Genomic DNA, 23,081 nt, shown 5'->3' with positions numbered 1-23,081 from the left:
CAGCAGTAATGGGTCGGGGTTGTAAAATGCCCTCACCTTTCAGTACAAACTCCTCACCTTTAGCGTACATTGCCTCGGAAACCACCGGTTCCGGGCTGAGTGTAGAGAAAAGGATATTATTGTGCGTACGCTCCAAGATGGGCGCGTCCTTTGGGTCAATTGGACGACTCACCATCAGACCCTCCTCGCGGTCTAAGAGCGTACTAAAAACGGAACCCTCACATGCGTTAACAAGAATGAAAGTTAGGAGTCAGGAGGAAGTTAAGAACAAAATTAACTTCGTACTTACTTTTGTCTGGTTTCTCGTAGTAAGGCTCCAAATTGGGAAAAGGCTATAATCGGCTCATCTTAACACTTACCATCGCCCCCTCATGAATGGGCCGCATGGGTGTCGGTGTCTTGGTCAAAGTAATGAACCAAGGAAGGTCCTTGTATGCGGAGGCGGAGACTACCGGCATTCCGTCATCCGGTTTATGATGAACCATTGTAAAGGGAATAACATCCACCCGGATTCAAAAGAACTTCGGCTTCCATCCGTTTAAGCTGCGGGTCCACTCAGTGCCGATAACTCCCGTTCCAGTGGTGTCAAAGCCATACCAACCATCGCGGTAGGTCATCTTGTAAAATACGGCAAACATGCCAACAAACGGTTCAAAGTTGTGGGCTTGACAACAGAATTCGAAGTGTAGAATTCTTAACATCCTGAAAGGATGAATCTAGGATAGATTAATTCCGTATGTCGTCAAAATTGATTGAACAAACCTTGTCATGGGTAATCGTAAATTTCCCGTTGTAAAGTGGTCAACGTAAACGGCATTTTTATTTACCGGCGGAGCAGTGGTAACCGTGCCGTCAGCCGGACGCTCAGCCTCCCATGCCGGCGCCAGACCATATACGTTTACAACATCGTTGTAATCTTTCTCATTAAGGTTAGTGCCATCCTCATGAATAGCAGGAGCATTCTTCTTGTCACTCGCCATCTAAATATGATTGGATTGGGAAGTCGAAAGATAAAATAGAGAAGTTTCAAATCTGCTGTCAAAGAGAGAAATAGAGAAGAAATCAATAGATGATTGAAGACCACATGTGATCTATTTATACACATCGCAATTAATGCGACCGATTGATTGCCAGAGGAGAGAGACAAAACGGACCATTGGATGATCGACACGTCAGACACGAAAGACGAAAAAGCAAAAATAGGCTGTCGAAAAGTGTCATGCACGTCTCGTCAGTTGTCCTTTGACATTTCTCTTTCCGCCACGCCATCATAACCATCCCACTTGCAAAATTCAAATTGTGGATAACTCATTATAATCTCACAAATAATATTATTTTATATGCAATATAGTATTCATAAAGGACAAAAAGTTTCTTTTCATTAACATCAAAAGACGGTTACAAAAATATGATGAAACTATTACAAATCTTAAAGTTCATGTCTATCCTAAGGGTTAGGAGCTGATGTGTCCTCCGGAGGTATTGATGGAGTTTCCTTAGACGAGGCATCCTCAGATTCGTCATCCAAATAGTTCCTCAGTTGTTGCACACCATCGTCGGCTGAAGCAAATCCGGAAGCATATTTTGTATTGGGAGCATCAGGCCGTCATATTCTTTAATCCGCATATCATACTCCTGCTTAACATCAAGGCCGTAAAGCGGATGATCTTCAAAAGAACGACCAGTTTGAGCGTACACCATCCCTTCATTAAAGCCCGTCAAACGGCCGGTCTGGGAAGAAGCAGTCATCAAGTTAGCAAAGCTATCAGTTAGCTTAGAACTCCCTTTAATGTGTCGAATGACATGACAAAGGAAAAGAGTGATTCATTAGCATCAAGAGCATTAGATGTGTAATGAAAGACGGATGAAGGAAACTTACAGAGTCAAGCCCTCGGGTGAGTAACCACTGTCGATCTTGCTCTGCGCGCTCCGCCCTGCCCCGAAACTCCCGCAACTCGTCAGTCATTTTTTGTTTGCCATTGAAAGCTTCAATGGCACGGGCTTCCGCTTCTGCACGGGATTGCAGCAAAGAGTCATAAGCAGCCTACATTTTAGCAGCATTTTTATCTTTAAGCTCAGATTGCTCTCTCTGTAGCTTCAGTTCTGCTTCAAGCTCCTGGATCCGGTTGCCTTGGCGTGTTACTTGGCTTTCTAAATCCGAATTAGCTTCAATAGCCCGTGCCAAGTCATCTTTTTTCATTTGAGTTTCAGCACGAGCAGCCTCATGAACTGAATTTTGCCTCTCGCAGGCTTCTTTCCACTGACGGGCAGCAGTAGCATGCCGGTCCTTTTCACCCTTAAGTGCGATCTCGGCATCAGATAGCTTTCACTTTGCCGTGTTTTTCATTGAGCGATGCTCCTTAGCCTCTTTTTTAGCTTCCTCAACAGCTCGAGAAGCCTCGCCTAGCTTTCCACCCATCATCCGCCACTCACGTAATATTTCTTGCCCACAAGCCAAAGTGTTGGCCAAGGACGAAGAAAAATCAGTATGAAGATCGTGGCGAGAACGTCCATGTTGGTGAGCTCTATCCGCAGGTGGCACGCATTGCTTAATGAAAGCCATACATATCTCTGGGTCAGTAAACCGGGACCCATTAACAATGTCCAAGTTGGGAGTAAATAGTTGGTAATCCTCCCCCGGATTCGCCTCTCCATAATAATCAGAACTTGATGCATGGAGGCGAACTGGGATTAAGGAAGACTGTTGAGGAGCACCTTGTGATGTTTCCCCTCCGGCGTCATGAAACGATCGCCCAAACTGAAAATCCCCTCCCTCACCCGTGGGTAGAGGCGAGGAAGTGAAAGAAAATTGTGGAGGAGGACGAGGTGGAGATTCTTGGGTTCTGAAACCTTCAGCATTCACAGCAGGATTATTTTCTTGAGAACGGGTAATTTCCCCAGTCTCAAAGAGGTAATTCAAAGAATCATTACCCTCCGTTTGAAGATTTAGACCCTCCACATTTGTCTCAGCAGGAGGGGTAAGAGACTTGTCTTCCGCTTCCTTCTCCGAAGAAGGAGACGGTTGTTTCTCAGATGTAGGCGTCGGCGATGGTAACTTGTCCAATATAACATCTCCAACAATCGATGGATCTGCACAAGAAAACCACAATTTAGCTACCAATCAAAACAACGAAGCACAAAACGTTAAATTCGTACCAGTCACCGTCCTCATGTATTCAGCAAGACTAGACTTCGGCTTCTTAGGACGATGAGTCCGTTGTTTCTTAGTCCTCGGTTCCTTTCCGGCATCCACAGAGCTTACGCCCGCATCACTTGCCTGAGAAGACCGAAGATTCCTCTTTCGATCCAATTCTGTCAATAGGGACGAGACAGATGAAACTTCAGAAGCATCATCAGAGCTCCCTTCTTCTTGAGTTGCGGAATCATCACTCGACGATAGAATAAAGATTATCCCATCAGAAGTAAGAGCATTAAGTAGAGCAGGGTTTAAAACGTACGCACCTGACTGAAAGGTAGCATCCGAAAATATAGGTTCGGCACGCACCTTTACGGGGAAGAGGAAGTGTTTCTTAGTCTTCTCAAGAATGGGCTGGTATTTCGCATCGCGAATACTATTCCTCGTACAACCCTTGTCCTTAAAAGAGCATTCAACATGGGTCCCGGACTTGTGAGAGAGACGTAAAAACTCAATCATAAAGCTCCAAATAAAAGAAAAAAGAAAGAGGACAACTTACGGTAATCCAAACCAATGAAAACATGTTCCAAATATGGAGATGGCCACAGACGGCTCATGCACGCCCATACAAGGGCTTCCTCGGGTAACACCCGCATAGGAGTGGGGTTCAAAACAAGGATGACCACTCCCGGCCCTCATGAGTAGCTGTAACAACCTCCGGGAGTGCTTCGTTGGCTGGACGTCGGACCATGGTACCTGGTACCACATCCTCGGTTATCCAGAAAAACCTGTTGCGCCAATTCTTTGAACCCATCTTGGTCACGTGATCGATAATCCTGTCGACTATCGGTTGGCACTTAAACCATCCACCTCGGTTGATCACTCGGTAGAAAACAGGAAAGTGATCAAGTCGAGGTAACATATCATGTGCCATACATACAAACTCGTAATGAAGAATTTTCATGACGGCACGAGGGTGTAACCGGGATAAATGGATCCCATAAGCACTCAAAATCTTCATAAAAATCTTAGTTATGGGAAAAAGGAAATTCCCATAGATGAAATAGTCAGCATATACGGCCATTTTACCAAGTGGTGGCAGACTGGCAACTGACCCAGAAATGGGAAACTCCGGTCCCCATTCCGGTAGAATACCGTATGTATGGATCAGATCTTCATATTCAGATCGGTCCCAATCGACCACAACTTCGTCAATACTGGGTATTAATGATCGACCAGCCATCACTTCGGCGAGAAATGAAGAACAACGAGCAATCGTGATGGAAGTTGAATGGTTAATCTGAGTTTGAAAAAGAATCGAAAGAAAGAAAGACAAGATTCAGAGGCGATAAAACTTCGAAAAGAACTTAACTTCCACTATTTATACCCATCGCAATTAATGTGATGGGATATAAACATTGGAGAGAGAAATCATCGCCTAATAGACAGTCTCCACGTCACGCGGAAAATTCGAAAAAGAGAAAAAGTTGTACAGCCGGGTACAGTGACAGTCGGCATAAACGTCATGTCACTTGCCCACGCGCCTGCGAGTGGCCAACTTGTCATTTTTCATGTTTATCCACATTCACAACAAGGGATATTTCCTACCAACTTGCAGAATAAAGAACCCCCCAAATACACATTAAGTCCAAAATTTCACCCGCATAAAAACTTCACGCGGAAGAAACACTGGACTGGGCGGACTTGTTGAGGTAGGGTACCAAAAAGACCCAAATACCCTTAAGTACTACCCACGGGTCAACAGGAAGCCTCCTTCAAGCCACCCGCGGGACATACGGATCACCCGCTTAACCGCCTAAGGAAGAAACACCCATATGACGTATGCGGAAGCATCCCGACACCCTCAGAAGTCATCCGCAAGACGGAATACTCGTCCGCATAAGTGACTAGGAGGCAGTGCCAGCAGGACAGCTATAATTAACTGATTACCTTCTAGAAGATTTACCAAGATGCTTTCTTGGGTAATACGTGATCTCCCGACCAATCAATAAAGGACACCTAGCAAGGTCGTTATAACCGTGCACATGGCCAGAGTTCTCTACCATCCTATCTCATAAGGACACGCGACCAGGTTGTTATACATGCACATGCAACGTATAGCTGAACCTATCATTTGAGGACACGTGTTCAGGTGGTTACGAGAGCATCTTCTAAAAAGGACAGCTGGCCCAATTACCTTCCCACACCCTTCGGCTATAAATACCTTCTCAATCTTCATGAGGTATTCATTCACTCCCACTGTACTCTCTCTATATACTTAAGTACTTTATCTTCGTCAGGATTGTACTTATCCTCACGCCGGAGGGTGGTTACGGGAAGACCCCCCTCTTGTCATTCCCGTAAACGAGCTCACGGTGTTTGTTTTGCAGGTTCGGGTCACTGGACTTCAGGGAATTGGGCTTATATCGTAATTGGTTGTTATCCGTATCCTACCCTGTTGACTCATCGGATCTAGGACCCATCAAGGGGAGTAGATCCGTGTTTCTTCAAAAGGGGTGACCGAAGTCGCGAAAACGTATTTTAGGGAGGTCCGGACTCAACACCTACTAAAATTTTCGAACGAAATTGTGAAAACTTACACTACGAAGCGAAAAAAACAGGGGTGACAGGGGCACCTCGGGTCCTTCATAATCTTCACCCGCGTCAGTGAAGGCTTATTACGATCTAATATGGCACGGGTGACACATTATGAATCACACCTACCTAAGATGATTAATTAAGACGTGTATCCCCCAATATGTCACATTAGATCAACCATGGTCAGTAAGTGATGATCAATCATAGCCTATGATCGTCAAACATAGCCTAATATATATCAAGACATATATCACCTAATATTTTCAAATCGATCTTCGACATTTAGTATATGGTGTCCGTGTTTTTGGACTGTTCGTGAATGGGAGCAATCAGAAAACGAAAACAGGCAAGGAATATTGCTTAGGAAACAAACAACTTAAACAACATTTTATAACAACCACCAGCTAACAATAAAAAGAATCATTTTATATACTTGAGCTTTTGCAACCTCTTTGTGCAAATCTGAAATACATGAGGATTTACGAAACCAAATATATATTTGCATAACAGAAACACAAAAGTTATCGTGTAAAACCAAGAAAATGAGGCATTGGTCCTTTTACAAAACGAGGCTGCGTCAGCTTCGCATAAACACCATCCTTAATTGCCACAAGAGAATCATGAGTCCCACTTTCCACGATCTTCCCTCCATTCACAACCAATATTTTATCAACTCGTCTCATCATCGACTCTCTACGTGCAACCAAAATCGTTGTTTTGCTGCCGATTAATAGTCTATCAAGCGCCTCCTGCACCACACGTCTTGACTCGTGCTCAACACCACTATCCACCTCATCCAGCAACAAGATGGGTGCATTTTTCAGCACGACACGAGCAATAGCCACTCTAAGTTTCTGTCCAGGTGTTAACTCCACCCCACCTGGACCCACTTTCGTGTCATACCCTTTAGGCAAACTGCTAATAAAATGATGCGCGTTTGCGATTCTGGCTGCTTCTTTGATCTCCGTTTCACTTGCGTTATGTCTCGCGTAAACAATGTTTTCTCTAATGGTTGTTGAAAATATTACAGGTTCTTGTTGGACCAAACCGAGCTGGTTTCTTAACCATCTTAGATTAAAAAGTTTTAAATCTTTTCCATCTAAAAGTATCTGCCCGGAAACCGGATCATAAAACCTTAATATTAAAGAAAGTAAAGTACTTTTCCCAGAACCGGAGACCCCGACTATACCGACCGTGTGTCCACTGTCAACTTTAATGGATAACTCTCGCAACACCATGATTTCTGGACTTTTCGGGTAATAAAAGTTAACATTTTTAAACTCAATCGTTCCATACGCATTAACAGGTTTAAGGGCAGTAGAGTCATCATGGTTAATCTCGGGTACATGATCAATAATATCAAATACCTGGACAAGATCTTTTCGTCTTTTGTCTGTGTTAGGTGTCATGATCCCAAACGGTTCCACCAGTGCGAAGGTAACAAAAGTGAAGACCATGTATTCTCTAAGGGCAGTTGGAAGGTCAATATAGCCATTTCTTACAGAAATAGCAGTGTAGTAAAGTAGAACACCGTTGCAAGCGAAAAAGAGAAATCTTGAAAAACCGAACACGAATCCAGTTAACAGCCCTTGAAGTAAAGTTTGTTTGTAAACCATTTTGAGATATTGTTTGTAGAGTTGTGACACATTGTTTCCAGCACAATATGCAATAACAATAGTGATGTTTTTTACCATATCTTCAAGACATACAGAAGCCTTCTTGTGAAGCTCCTCAATGCCCTTTGAAAAGCCAGAAAATCCCCTTCTCTGAATAAAGATAATAAATTGATAATTAACATTCTTTTATGCATTAAATCATTGTATGTATATAAAAAAAACTGTTAACAGACAAGAACCTGCGCAGTTGTAGAGACAGTAACAAATGGTATGATTATCATAGCCACCAAAGCCAACCTCCATTCTAGAGATAATCCAATAACTATAGCAGCAAAAGCAACACAAAAATCTTGGATAAGAATGCATATGTAGTCGCTAAAAGCAGCACGCACGTATGCAGCATCGTTTGCTAACCACGACAGCAAATTATCACTTTTGTTTTCATCTTTATCAAACCATCCTACTTCACTCTCAAGCATGGCCGAGAACATCATTCTTCTTATTCTTTCTGTCATTTTTTCTCCCATGATTCCAAAGTAGAAGTGTTGTAACACGGTGGCTACTAAAACAATAATAGCCATGCACACAATTATCAAGCACCATTTGTCAACATCAAATCGATGTGCATTGGGTTTGTAATATGCGGTCACTATCAGCCCGACAACATAGGCAAGGATTGGTCTCAAAGATCCAAAAATAGAAGCCCCAACGCTTCCCAAAACCGCGTACAACCAGTCTGGTAAACTTAGCTTCACAAGTCTCCCTAAAGATGGCAAACTCTGATGTTTACTGCTGTATTTCTCCAATAACCGAGCCACGTCACCAACTCGATTACTAGAATATTCACCTTTACATTTATGGTCTGAGTTAGATCTCATTTCAATACCCTCACCTGATTCATTGTCATTTTCATTCTTACTTGGTAACCTGAAATATATCACAAATCCATGTAACCATCACAAGCATACATATGTACATCCACACAAATAAAAAGTAAAGTAAAGTAATGTGCCTTTCGGGAAGTTTGACTACTTCTTCACATCTAAGAAGCTCCGAATACAACCCGTGTAAGCTAATCAGTTCATCATGTGAGCCCATTTCAACGCATTGACCACCCTCCATCACAGCAATGAAATCAGCATCTTTCACAAGATTTATTCTCCTGGCGATCATTATAGTTGATCTCCCGAGTGTAATCATTCGTAAGGTCTCATGAACAGCATTTTCTGCTTCCAAATCAAGTTTGCTGGTAACTTCATCAAGCAACAGAATTAAAGGGTTTAAAAGAACTGCTCTAGCAATTGAAATCCGTATCTTATGTTCGTCTGTCAATGCTAAACCAACTTCATCCACCTATTAAAAAAGAAGTGTAAGAAAATGATGGTTTCTGAACAAACTAAAACTAATAAACCATGTATGCATACCTTAGTATCGTATCCTTTTTCAAGAGAGCTTATGAACGCGTGCACATTTGCTATTTTAGCAGCCTCCTGAATCTGATCCAAAGTTATGTTGGGACGTCCATAAGCGATGTTTTCTGATAAACTTAAACATGCTAAAGCAGGTTCTTGTGTCACAAGCCCTATTTGGTGTCTCAACCATTCTAGCTTCAGGCTTTTAGTATTTACTCCATCCAAAAGAACCTCTCCTGCTCCATGACAAACATTCAGATTAAAAACAATGGTTTTTCCATAAAAAGGTAACAAACTATGGTTCGGTTTCTGTTTCTGGTAACCAAAAGTGAAAACTTTTGAAAGTTAATAAAGTTGGTTACGCGAAACAGAAACAGGCTAGCTTTGGTTACTATTTTATCCAGTAACACTTCTAAAAATTAAAAAAAGATAATAGTCGTTGAATAATCTTACCGAGATTAGGATCGTAATGGCGTTCCAGGAGGTGAGTCAAGCTACTTTTTCCTGATCCACTTCTTCCCACAAGTGCCACGGTTTTTTTAGCAGGGACAGTAAGGTAAAATCCACTTAAGATAGGAATTGCAGGAAAAGAGGGATAACTGAAGAAAACATTGTGAAACTCAATCTTTCCTTGCACAGAAACTAAAGTATCTCCATCTGAATTAGCAGCCAAACCAGAGTGTCTTATAACCTCATATAGTCGGTATGCAGCTATGCGACCTTGCTCAAATGAGTGTGCATTCGTAGAAGCCTGATTCAACCCACTACAAGATAATGTTAATAAACAAGTGAAAACAACTATAAGTCCTTAGTGTAAAGAAATTAAAAGGAAAAAGATGCTTACAGGCCACTTAAAACTATAGCAAAAATGGCAGTCAAGATTTCAGCACCACTGGATTTCCCACTTGTAACTAAAAACCTTCCTACCAAAAGTTGCAAAGCACAAGAACACATTCCAAATCCATATGTGAATCCAATTCCAAGTCCTTGAACAAGGCTTATTGTGATACCGTATTTTAATGTCTCGTGAAGAGAAGATGCATACGAATGTTTGGCCAATGCTTCATTTGTGAATGCATATAGTGTCCGAATGTTTGATAGCGCCTGCAAAAAAAATGTTTTATTCAATAAATATAAAATCAACTTTAAGACCCCCTAAGATATGTGAATAGCACACCTCTTCAGCAACATTTGCAGCACGAACATACACATCTTGAAGGTTTTCTTCAAGCTTATGGAGGAATATATTCGCAATCCCACCTGCAGCAAAAACTATTGGACCTGTCGCTAATGCTACAAATGCAATCTGCCAGCAATTTATAAATGCAATGACAAGCCCACCCAAACATGCTGCAATGTTGTGAATATAATTTCGAACCTGAAAGTATAAAAATTGTTATCTATATTACATATGCAAGGACTAGAGGAAAAAAATATAAGCAAATACTAACTGTGGAATATATTTATACCTTTTCACCAAGAGCACATTGAATTACTTGAGCATCAGTCAAGACTTGGTTCATTATGTCCCCATTGTTTCCATATGTATCGAAAAAGTTCATGTTCTGGTTTAATATTACTTGAACATACTTTGTTCTTATTACAGCAGCTTGTCTTTCAGCCGTTAGAATCCAACACCAAACTTCTGCAAGTTCAAATATACAAGAAGACATCAATGCATAACAACATAATTAATTTAAAAAGTTAAATCTGTAAACATGTTATTTGCTCAAAATTGATGTATAATTAGTTTCTATCTTACCAATCCATCCAGCAGCAAAAACAGCCAAGCCTATATACACAATATACAAAGCATACTGCAAATTAAAATAGAAAAGAACAATAACATTATGTTAGAAAGTCTTGAAAAATAAGACTACAATAAATCACTCAAAAATAATGTTTGAAGGATACCCGAGTAAATTGATCAAACAGTTCATCTTCATTACTCTGGAAGCTCAATAAATGAATAATCTTTCCGAATAAATGTAAATACACCGCAAGCGATGCACCATGAACGGCAGCACCCAACGACCCGGCCACCATAAGAATCGAGTCAAACCAATCTGCGCAATTAAACAAGGCTATAAACGGCACTGCCGAGGGTGTAATCACTTCATCCTCAACATTACCAGTCTCTTCTACACTATTCTGGCGACTGTTGGTTGCGCCCAAGTATGAGCCTGGAGAGTCCAGGACCTCGGAGTTCTCGGACACTGGGGTCAGAGGACCCACGCTGTGCGGCGGAGCCCACCCAATTTCAAGCATCATTGTGATGAAAAGTTTAATTGAGAAATTAATATGATTATTATTGATTGTGAAATGTGAATGTTTATAAGAAGAAGTAATTAGAGGTTATGAGGTATAAATGTTAAGTCAAGAATCAAAAGGTTGACTTGAGTACTGTTTGATTGTAATCTGGCATGGGTTGTTGATTCTCATTTCTGTCTGTTTATGTGTTCCCGCCAGTGTGGCCTAGCGTTAGCGTTAAACCTGAGGAAACAAACGGTTAGTTTTTCATTTTTTATGCATGTTTTTTGGAGTTTGTTTTCGTTTATATTCCATCACAATATAAACAGCCAAACATTGTGTTTCCTTTCCATTACTAATTAATTTTTAATTTCTTATACGTGATGTTTGGAGTTTGTTTTCGTATTTATCACAATAAAATTCAGGCAAACATTGTATTTTCCTATTCTTAAAAAAATAAATGATAAATTTCAACAACAAATACAATTGAAATGAAATCCCAAAATCAACTTATTGTGTTGTAGTGGTTTAACTAAAACGTGAAAAACATTAAGTCACGTTACCGTCAGTAAGCATTGAGGTTTTACTAACGTTTCTATTAGAAAAATGTAATGGTTTTAAGTTTTAACTAACATAATTATTATTCTTTTTTTTAATATAAAATATGTGTGGATGAATGTGATTGGTTAAATTTGATTATAGCCCTACACTGTTGAGTCTGTTGTCTTGTTAACGCAGTAGCACCTAAAGGGGAGCCCCGCCCTTTGTCACCCTCTTCTTCACCATGTGAAATTGTTTGGCGGAAGAAATATGGATGACATGGTATGGACAAGTGACAACACCACATAACATCAACTCCTAAAAGTAAACTAGTTATGTTTTAACTCGATGACACATTTTATAAAATAATAATCTACTTAGGTTTTATGTTTGTTGCTTTAAATACATTTTTATCTTATAGTAGGTTATTCTGAATCGATTATATTACTGTTCAGGTGGGATTTTTACATTTAAAAAAATACTAAAAGAAATTTTACTATTAAAAACACGCCTAGGCATTTGTTTCATTTATTATCATTAATTAATATATTTTCTTTGTCCGATTTGGTGATTACAGTTTTTTAATTACGAGCTATGATTCCTAGTTTTGATTTACCATTTTCGTCTCTTGACTCTTAGCCCTTTTTTTGAAAGTAGGTTTTAGGTTTCGATCGGCTTCAACACATGATATTAATTTAACATGCAATTAACACACATTTGCTTTAAGAGTCATGTTATTTATAAAAGAGAACAAATATGAGAAAGATAAAAATGATTTGTGGCAGATTAAATAAAAAAAGAAAAGAAAAACCTCTCAAAAAAATTATAAAAAAAGAAATCATCACAGAAAATTAAAATTTTATTAAACTAAGTAAAAAAACAAGAATTTTCTCCCGTCTTTCTCATTTTAAAAAAAGTGTTAAGAAAAAAAATCATTGTGTCTTTTTATTTATTATTGTATTTTTTCTTCGTTGATTATGTTTTTCTTTTCTTGACATTGTGTTTTGTTTACTTAATATTGTGTTATATTACTTAACATTATGTTATAATTTTTTTCACATTGTGTTATATTTTGCGATCTATTGTGATTTTTTTATTTATCATTGTGTTTTTTTTCATCATTGTGCATTTTTCATCGTTTTCTTTAACTCGAAAGATGGGGGTACAATTTTATTTTTTTTAATTTTCATTTTATTTTATATTTTGAGTCATGATTTTTTGTTGTTTTTTAGGTTTATTTATTTATTTATTTTGCCACAAATCATTGTCACTATTCTCATGTTTGTCTCTCTTTGTATTTTAACGTTTTCATTCGTTTTAATTCACCTTTTCATTACTTGGAGAAAAGGAAATTTTATCACCTTCGATCCTACGTACGTCATAAAAAGAGTTGTGTGTGTCATATGATACAATCGAGTTAGTAAGCCATAAGTGAACCAAGATTTACCTAGTCTCCTATGATCATGTCATCTCACATGACAAATTTGGGATAGAAGTATTCTAAACCCATCGTTAATACATTATTCAAATTCCTTAAAAGTTCTAAAGAGTGAATGTGAGTCTATGACATGAGATACAACGTGTGATTTGTCTTTTTTTATTAATACTTAGGGGGGGGGGTCTAAACCCATCGTTAATACATTATTCAAATTCCTTGAAAGTTCCTTGAAATTTTAGAGAGTGAACGTGAGTCTATGACGTGAGATGCAGCGTATGATTTGTCTTTTTTTATTAATACTTAGGGGGGGGGGGGGGGGGGTCATTGTGATGGTTTTTTCATCACTTTGATCACCCAATGATGATGTGTCACATCACCCTATCTAAATTCATCACTAGTGATGAAATTTAGTAGCGATGGTGGTGTGTGGTTTTTTTAAATTATATAAAAAATAAAACAAGGTTAAATAAATATTGCATTTAAATAAAATATACATTACAAAGATAAATAAATTAAAAAAAGCGGACAAAAAAAAACTATGGCGCTGCCCAACCCCACTTTTCTCATATTTTGCGTTTGCGTTGAAGTAGGATTGATTTAAAGGGTTCGTCAAGATTTTCGTGTTGTTGAAGGAGGAAGGTAAAATCAATGTTTTTTTGGTTTTTCGTTCAAATGGTTTATATACGTATCCTCGTGTTTCATTTTAAAGCATGAGCTTCTTTTTTTCGCTCTTTCGCCTCGGCCATATTCGCCAACTAAGCCGACTTGTATACGTTGAAGTCATCGGCCACCACTTCCTTTCCTAATCTTGACGATTCCCCACTTTTCTTGCGATTCGGGCGTGTGGGGGTGGGTATGTCTTCGTCGGGATCGTCTCCGGGTTGCTCGTTCAAGTTCATGTTCAACATGTTGCTTGACAAGCTGTCGGTAGACGTGTAGTTCCCGAATTCGGAAGTTTTTGATCTTTTTGAAGTTCCTTTCTTCATTGGAGCCGTGGGTCCATCCATGTCGACCACGGGAATCGGTTCCCACTTCGGGTGATGTCTCGCAATCTCCCACGCGTCCAAGAGGGGAAAACATTTATGTCGGAAAATCTTGATATAATTGCTCAAGGCGTTCTTTATGATAGTCACCTCGCTCGCTCCACTTTGTGGAGTTCGGGTCTACAAATCATTTAGAAAAATATATATATCAAAATTGTAAAAATAAAGTAATAAATTATAAAAAAAACTAAACTAATAAATTAAAAAAAAAAATAATTACCAATTGGATGTAGCAAGAATTGAAGTTCGACATTTTTCGATTCAAGTCTCCCAACTTGGAAGTCATTTGATACTTGTTTCATACTGTTGAACCGGGAAGTTTGCTGAAATGTGCAATAACACGTTTCCAAAACAAGTCTCGTCGTTGTTGGTTTGCGTGTTTTTTTTGTTTCGGATGTGTGTAAAAAAGCCTTGGTCAAGGCAACCTCCTCCTCGGGCGGCCAAATTCTACGACCCGAACCGGCTCCCGTATTGTCATCGTCATCATCATCATCTTCTTGAACTGGTTCATCTTCATCCATATCGTCATCTTCATCACGAAATGCACGTGCAAATTGATGTATAACATTGTTATCCTCTAGGGGGATAGATAGACGTTTATGGAGGTTGAGTTTGAAACGTTTGAAAATGATTGTTTTGAAAAAATTGGCTAGAGAAAGGTGGAATAAACGGTTGGTTTTGATACGGTGTTGATGGAAACGGTGGATTAAATGGGTGTGATTGAAAAGGTTGGTTTTAGAACGGTTGTGGTTGAAAAGGTGGTTGTTGGAATGGTTGGGTTGTGTCGGGTTCATCTTGTAACCGGAATCTCGCCGGCTCGCCAAGATTTGCTCGAACCTTTGGTCGGGATTGGGTTGTCTTTGAACCCGAACCACGTTTCCTTGAACCCTCCATTTGTGTGATGTTAGAATTTTGTTTATAGTAGAGGATTGAGAGTGTTTGAAGTTGGATTTGAGTTGGATTTGATTTTGACTTGGATTGGAATGGTATGTTATTTATATTGTTTAAAAAATTAACTTTTGTTTTAACTTTCCAACAGTCACAACCCCCACCCCAACCAACGGTCACTTTTCCAAGCGTGATCACCACCACGGTTTTCAACCATCATGCGTGATGGGAGGACCGGTGGTAGTGTTCCACGCTACATCACGGGACCACCCCCACCCCCTTACCGTAAGAATCATTTGTACTTTGTTGATACATATATTACGTACATCAGTAACTGGAGGGAAGTTGAGGACCAATAAGTTATGTTACGTACAAATATGTACTTCATTGGTTGTGGACTATGTTTATGTATATTATTGTTATCTTGTCAATTTATATACAACTCAAACACTTACATTAATGCATCTATCATATCAACCTTGTATAAAATTTATACAGAAGTTGACAGTGTTTTACAAAACAAACAAAGAAAATTTTTTATTATTTGTTTTTTGGATGTTAGTAAGCAATATATTAAATAAGTTACCAAAAGAATTCAGCTACAATAGAGAGGCATGTAAGTGGGCAACAAGTTGCGCTGCAACCCCTTTTGAATGACAAATCCGATCCTATTAAAACAAAGTTACAGTTCTTCAACATCGATATATTGCATACTTTGTACGATCCGCTGAACTCTTATGAAAGATTACAGTGTTAAACATTGCTTGGCGCATATATATGTTTTATAGCTATGGTAGAGGTGGCATGTGAGTGGGTTGGGTTGGGTTGAGTTTGGATAATGGGTTAGAATGAGTATGAGTTAGGATGTGTATGAGTCATGATGAATTTTAAAATAGAGCGTTAGGATGGGTATGGTCAAGATGGGTAAAGCTAACCCATCTTAACCCAAATGTATGTTAAAATACACAAAGTTTCAAAAACCCTTAAAAAAATTCAGAAAAATAATAACAAAATAATGACTCAAAACATAAATAAAAAACGCAAAATGTAAAATAACTAAAATGTTTCCCCCGTCATCCTCATTCATTAAAAAAAACCCGGTTTTGTATCGGTTCAGGTTCGATTTTTGTCGGGTTTATTTTTGGTTCAGTTTTGCTTTTTTTTTTTCCATTTCGGTTGGTTTTGGTATCTATGCGGTTTCAACGATTTCGGCTACGATTTCTCGGTTTCTATTCAGTTTCGTTATCTTACATGTATTGGTAATTTTACTAAGTGTTATTATCAATAATACTACTATTGTACGTTGATGCCACTTATTTTCTCACATACTATGTTACTTTGAGCTGAGGGTCTCACTGGAAGCCACCTCTCTACCCCATCAGATAGAGGTACAGTGTGCCTACATCCCACTCTCCCAGACCCTACTTATAGCGTTGCTATGGGTGGGATTCCACTGGATATGATTGATTGATTGATATTCAGTTTCGTGAGTTTTGTTTAAAATAAAATTTAATGCAGCTTGTTTTAGTCAATTCCAACTCATAAACAAAAGTCACTAGTATTTTCCAAACCCATCTTGACCTCCTTGAAAAATTCTTTTGATCTATCTTAAGTCTTAACCCATTCTAATTTTAAAATTATTCATATTGATCCAAAACAACCTATTTGGGTTTGTTTTATCACCCCTAGCTATAGGCTATAGGTATTAAATAACCAAAAATTTTAAATTCATAAGTTATAAACATATGCTTAACGCTTAATATTATCTTAGAATGACAAACACAAAAAAATTCTAGATTTTGCCTAGAATTATAAATATATCTTTTTATTTCTTTTAACAAATATTATGTTATTAAAAATATATTGTTAAAAATCAAAGATTCAAATCGTTGAGTAACCCTTGATGTATGAAATTAACAGTATGAGCACAACAAGAATTGCAAGAAATGTGAAAGATTACGGCCGGTAAGAATAATGTAATGTATAATCAAGCCTTTAATGTAATAATAATTATGAGCTTAAGAATTAAAACAAAATAATTTGTCATATGGGTTATTTAGTTTTGTCTTTTTAAATTAACATCTTGTGGCTGTAGTTTAGTGGTAAGAATTCCATGTTGTGGCCGTGTAGACCTAGGCTCGAATCCCAGCAGCTACACGAGCTTTTCTTTTTTGTTTTTCAGAATTTATGAGCAGAGAGAGTAGGATGAAGTTCTTAACATGTTTGATGAAATTATTGAGAGAGAAGTTGAGGTTTGGTCCCAACTTACAATTGTGTCATTGTGAGTTGATGAAGAAACCTACAATATATATTAGTTTAGATTTAGGTTTATGGTTGTGAAAAGTAAGGGTGACGTACTATGAATCCAGGTCAACAATCTCAACAATGGCACTCACAATCATAGGTTGTCTATCTAAGGTCGATGATAGTTATCCTAGGCCTAACATACTTGGTTGATTTAGGTTAACAATGGTCATTCACATTTCACAACCATACTTGGTCATCATAGGTTAATCAAGATCTTTGTGAATTTAGGTCAATCGCCGTAAAAAAATGGTAATTCACGACCATACTTGGCCAATCTAGGTCAACCACAAAATATGTGGTAAATTTGTTGAAACGAAACCAAAATACGTTGTTAAAGTTTTCTATCACCGGATAATTCAGCTGCTAAATTCGTGGGTAATGTAATCTTTGATGTTCAGTCGGGAAAGTCTTTACCCACACACGCACTTTACGGAATTTCACCAACGTGTTACTGACAATTGTAATCTTCGCTAACTAATCAATGACGTATTTTCGTCAATAAAAGTTCTCTAATATGTAGTGTCTTATGAACAATCGTTAGGATAAAAGTTCCCACAGGGGGTGTTTGGCCTAGCTTTTATTTTTAAGCTTTTGTTTATATATAAACTTAGCTTATAGTTTTTTTTCCTTTTATTTGATAAGCTTTTTTTAAGTGTTTAGATTAGCTTATATTCTACAAGTTAATTATTTGTCTTAAAAAGTTGTTTAATCCAACAATCTTTAATTTGTTAGAGTAATAATTACTAATCCACCATCATTTGAGGACAAATGAGTAATTTACACCCTTAAATAAATAAGCTTAATCAAATAAGCTAAAAAACCATAATCAAATAAGTTTTTTCAAATGAGCTTATATAAGCTAAAAAAGCATAAGCTTAAAAAACTAAACCTAACACCAAGGTAAGCTTATTTTATAAAAAAAAAACTAAAAAAGCTATAAACTTTGTTAAAAAAGCTAGGCCAAACACCCCCTTAGAAAATAAAAATAATAAAATCTGCAATATTTTAAAGACTTAGTTGATAGCCATACAATTTGAAAATCAAATACCGTTGCTACATCTTCAAAGGGATTTTTCAATCATAATTGTTTATTTATTTCTATGTGTAGGCTAAAACATTATGTATTTATTTGTTCTTCTTCCTCAGTAATATAAAACACAATTACTATAAACGAAAATATTCTCCGTTACTGAAGAAACACTAATTGACCCCTGGCAAATTACGGATAATCTGGGGGTTAAATAGATGTCTCCCACGAGGATAAGGTCCAGCAAAGAAAGTTGTTCTTCAGGTGACCTGCAAAACAGACACCGTAAGCTCGTCACTGAGAAGGGGGGGTTCCTCCTTGTGACCACCCTCCGGCGTGAGAATCAGACTAGATTGCTCTGAATATAAGTGTATATTAAGAGATTGCTAGAGAAGATAAGATAATGAGATATCCGATAGTGTCCTTACCATACCAAGGTGTTGGAGTATTTATAGCCGAAGGTAGGTTTCCAAGAAGGTACAGCCGGCTGAATAGTATTCATGTTCTACCAACAGTGGGCTACACACAAGCCATGCTGGTTGGTGGATAGGCTGCGGCCGATAGTGACAGGGCCGGCTGTATACTGTTCCTTTACTGCCGGCTATGCACTGTTCCACCAACTGTAGGCTACGCACGTCCCACAGTGAGGGTTGGTGAGTAGGCAGCGGCTAATAGTGACAAACAGTACTAGAGGGTGCTCCTCCTCGTACTGTTGTCGGTGAGCTGTCACCCTGTGATTGGTTCATGGGCTGTTTTGGTCAGATCGTCTATTTTGCCCATACCTTGGCAGGTATAGTACAAAAGATCTTCCAGAAGCATACGGACTGGCTCATTTGGGCGGGAGTATTCCCGCCTTGCTCATTCCTTCAGGTGACATTACTGAAGTATCAAGAGTTAGTGCCTTGTGCGTGTAGCCTTGCTATTAGTGTGGGTAGCCTTCCCTGATGGCTTGTATCCGCAGCTGCGGGAACAAGCGGGGTACTTCACCATTGGGAGGCTTTCCCTGCGGGAACAGCTGGCGTACTGCGCGTAAGGACGTCACGTCTCTTAGCATGGTGGGTCCTGCAAATCCAGTTGGTTTCTGCGCAGACGTCTCTCTTCAAGGTGAGTCCTGCGGGTCCAACTGGGCTCTGCTGGGACCTACCTCTTCAAGTCCCCCCAGTCCAATGTTCTTCTCATGAATGTTTAATAAGTGAGGTGAACTTTTGGACTTAAGCAAAGGGTTTTTGAAAAGGGTTTAGTTTTAAGGTTTTCCATGGGGATTCTTCCCGCGGAAGTCCTAATGTCACTTGCAGAAATTCCCGACTTTCCTGCTTGATATTTGGGTATGATGCGGGTAGGTCTGTAACCTCCTCGCAAGTCAGGAGCGTTGAGTCCCACTTGTGTGGATTCTCCTTGAGGTTTTGGTAGTTTTGAACATAGTGATCAATTATGTTAAAACCACCAATTCCATCTTGGAGTTTCAAACAATATAGTTCTCGATGTTCCCGCTATGCGGGGAATTTATTCCCGTTTCCGCAAGCATGGCCCAGAAGATCCTTCTTGGTTTCAATTCCCTGCGGAATGCTAGGTATGTGAAGGGTTTTGCCTTGACACTGTACCCACACTCGTCTTACAGTTACTTTACTTCCAAGGTATTCCTGGCGTCAATTCCCTGCGGGTGCTAAGTATGTGAAGGGTTTTGCCTTAACACTGTACCCGCACCTGTCTTATAGTTACTTGGTTGCCAAGGTAAGGGGTATTTTCCCGCTTACTTTTGAATCTTTTTGAAATTTTGAAATTCGAAGAGTTGGTGAAAGGATAAGAACAGTCCAAACTGTTGAAACGTCGTCCGACGGTTTCTTCTGACAGTGTCAGGACGTGCAGGAAGTTATGGCGACGTGACAGTATATGGTCATTCCAGGCGCTTTTTCAGGCGCGTGGGCGCGATTTCTCGGGCGCGTGGCCGCGAAATTAATGGCACACGTCCTTTCAACAGCTGTTGCCAGCTTGCTCATTGGCACGTGTCATAGTTTCATTGCACCTGCGATTTCTCTCTCTTCTGCATTAAATTCATCGCATTAATTGCGATGAGTATATAAAGGGGGAGAGGGTCCTTTGCAATCCACACTTTCACTTCTCTTCATCTTCTAAACGATTTCCAGCGAATACTCACTATTCCGTCGAGCATTCTTCTGAAATCGTTTTTCTGTACATCCAAACATGTCTTCTTTTGCCGAGGAGTCTGACGTGTTCGTCGAGAAGCCGTCGTCCACTTCTGATAAGGACGACAAGAGCACTGCTGGCGAGTGCCAGTGCGCTCTTCCTGCCGAGCTTTTTCAGTACATCGTCCGGAAGTTCATGCTCGAGCCGTTCGAGCCTGAGTTTCCGGAGCCACACCAGACGGTGTACGATGCCCCCAAGGGCAAGATAGGGGTGTACGCTGCATTCTTCGTTTATGGGAATCTCAGGTTCCCATTGACGAAGTTTGTATACCGTGTCTTGGAGAGGCACGGTGTGCATCTGACGGAGGTACACCCGATGGCGATCGCCAAGATCCGCCACTTTGAGTGGGTGTGCCTCATTCTGGGCGTGGAGCCCCATGTTGACCGTTTGATGACCTTCTATTCTTGGAGGTGCATCCAGGGGTGGTACACCTTGGTTAATCGGATCAAGGGGTTGAAGATCTGCGCTACCGAGCGCAGTCTTCGGTCGTGGAAGCGTGAGTTTTTTTATATCTCCGCTCGCGTCGTCCCCCTTGCGATGACCTTTAAGAATGGGAGAGCACTCCCCGCCCTTCACGCCCTCAACTACTAGGAGGCGGAGTGGTTCGCCAAGATCTCCCGGGTCCAGACTCCGGTATACCGCTTTGCGGAGTCTGGGATGGTGATGCTTGGGATGAGCCGGGTGTGGAAGGAGGCGTCACAGGTTCCCATCGTCCTCGAATACGGTTTGAACTCTGTCCCTTACGGTATGCTCTGTCTTCTTTGTTTATATAGGTTTGTCTTCTAACTATTTGTTTCTTTTATTTCAGAGGGGAACGACTTGCAGTCTCTCCTGCAGCCGCGAGAGAGTGATGGTCCCACTCGGATGGGTACTCGTGCTCTCGATGAGAACGAGTTGCCCATCTTGGAGCAAACGAGGGATCGGTTTGTGGAGGTCTACCCGCCAGGCCACCCTATTCTGAGCGCCACGCGGCCAGGTAAGGCGTTATTCAACCCTCGACCTCTCAATGCTGAAACCTCTGCTGGAATTCCTCTAATCTTGTCATCTTCTGATGAGGAATCCGCAGATGGTCCTCCGTTGGTGCGGAAGAAGAAGGCTGCCGGCGGGAAGAGGAAGGCGAAGGTTGCCTCCACTGCCGATCCGGTGCCTCGGTCTGATTCAGAGACCGAGAGCGAGGAGGTGGCGGGGAACCCTGGTGGTGATAAGACCACTGCTCCGGAGGCTGAGACGACCGTCACCTCCGAGCAGCCCAGGACAACGACGGTGAGCGGCGTGAAGAGGCCGGCTCCATCGGGTTCGTCCCCGCCTGTTCGCACTTTTAGGCTCAAGAAAACCCGTAAGTACAAACTTCCTTTACTTTTAACTTCATAGCTTTCCATCATTATACTTATCTTCTTTGTGCAGGCGTGGATGCTACCGCATTCCAGGGTGGAGCGGGGAGGAGCACCTCCGGACCCATGACGGTAGGTTTGGTCAACCTACCTGAGGCGATGACCCAGGCGTCTGCGCCTGCTTCAGTTGGTTCAGTTGCTCACCCGGATGAGCCAACTGTTCCAACTGTGACGACATCTCCGCCGGCTATCAGTGCCATATTTACTGAATCTTTCACTGAGCCGGTGGTGACTATTTCTGCGGGCTCCTCCGCAGCGGCGACCACGGTTGTGAGTTCACCTACGGTGAGTTCACCTCCGTTGGTTTCTACTACCGCGGCGGCCTTCACCATGCCTCCTCCGTCATCGGCAACGACGGCCGATCCTTCAGGTATGCTTGGGGCTTCTCGCCAACCTCTGCCTCCTTCCCATCTGCCTGACCTGTTGGATGGATTTCCCTTGGGTTCAGGTGATGGGTTTGGCGGCTATCGGCCTGTTGTCGACCCTACAGGTGCGTAGGGTTCTTTTGGCCTTTTTTTTTTATATATCATCTTTTCCTAACTGCTTTTTGTTTTTTGCAGTGTCGGATTCCAATGAAGTGTATGTTCCACGATGGAACATCCGCCGAGGAACAACCCTTCGCACGCCTGTGGAGTGCGTGGAGTGGGCTCGTCACGCAGCTCCCAGTGGTGCGTTGGGGGAAGCAATGGCTAGCTACCAGGAGGGTAGGCTAACCAATGAGCTTCGAATTTTCCTGGCCCGGATGCAGCCGCGCGTCGAGCTGCTTTGTCGTGAAAACGACAAGTTAAAAGCAGCTCGTATCCAAGAAGTAGCTCAGACGCGGGCTGTCCGGGAGGAGAATAGGAGGCTCTCCGCCGTTGCTGTGGAGAAGGAGAAGGCCTTCAAGGCCCTTGAAGTTGAAGTTCAGGCCCGTCTCGAGGCCCGTTCCAAGGCTGCCCAAGCTGTTAACGAACAGCTTCGGCTGGCTAAGGAAACTGCACGGAACGCAACTAAGAGGGCCACCAAGGCTGAAGCTGTTGCTGAGCCTCTACGCCTCGAGAATGAGGAACTTAAAGCCAAACTAGAGGCGCTCCAACAGGCTCATGATGCCTTGGCGATGGAAGACGCCAAGAAGCTCCAAGAGATCTTGGACCAGAGGGGGGTGCTTGACCATACTGAGCGGAAGCTAAAGGGCGTTAAGAGGCTGCGGCTAAAGAAGTGTTGCTTGCCAACCTCAACAAAAGTGAAGCC

The 23,081-nt window shown here is 40.9% G+C and overlaps 1 pseudogene across 1 annotated transcript; it reads right to left on the bottom strand.

Annotated features, from left to right (window-relative positions):
- Positions 1-6,255: 6,255 nt before the first annotated feature.
- LOC143633965 (ABC transporter B family member 20-like) lies at positions 6,256-11,294 on the bottom strand (annotated as a pseudogene). Its single transcript, XR_013153762.1, has 9 exons — positions 10,677-11,294; positions 10,525-10,579; positions 10,232-10,407; positions 9,940-10,140; positions 9,607-9,866; positions 9,216-9,526; positions 8,775-8,998; positions 8,363-8,703; positions 6,256-8,277 (listed from the first exon to the last, which is right to left on the bottom strand). The product of XR_013153762.1 is annotated as an ABC transporter B family member 20-like (transcript).
- Between the last annotated feature and the right edge of the window lie 11,787 nt (positions 11,295-23,081).

This window comes from Bidens hawaiensis, unplaced genomic scaffold (genome assembly GCF_021521415.1).
Source record: "Bidens hawaiensis isolate Kalapana, Puna unplaced genomic scaffold, B.hawaiensis_p1.1 tig00006961_1, whole genome shotgun sequence".
Taxonomy (NCBI): domain Eukaryota; kingdom Viridiplantae; phylum Streptophyta; class Magnoliopsida; order Asterales; family Asteraceae; genus Bidens; species Bidens hawaiensis.
Note: the sequence above shows the minus strand (reverse complement) of the source record. Positions and strands in the feature narration are given on the sequence as shown.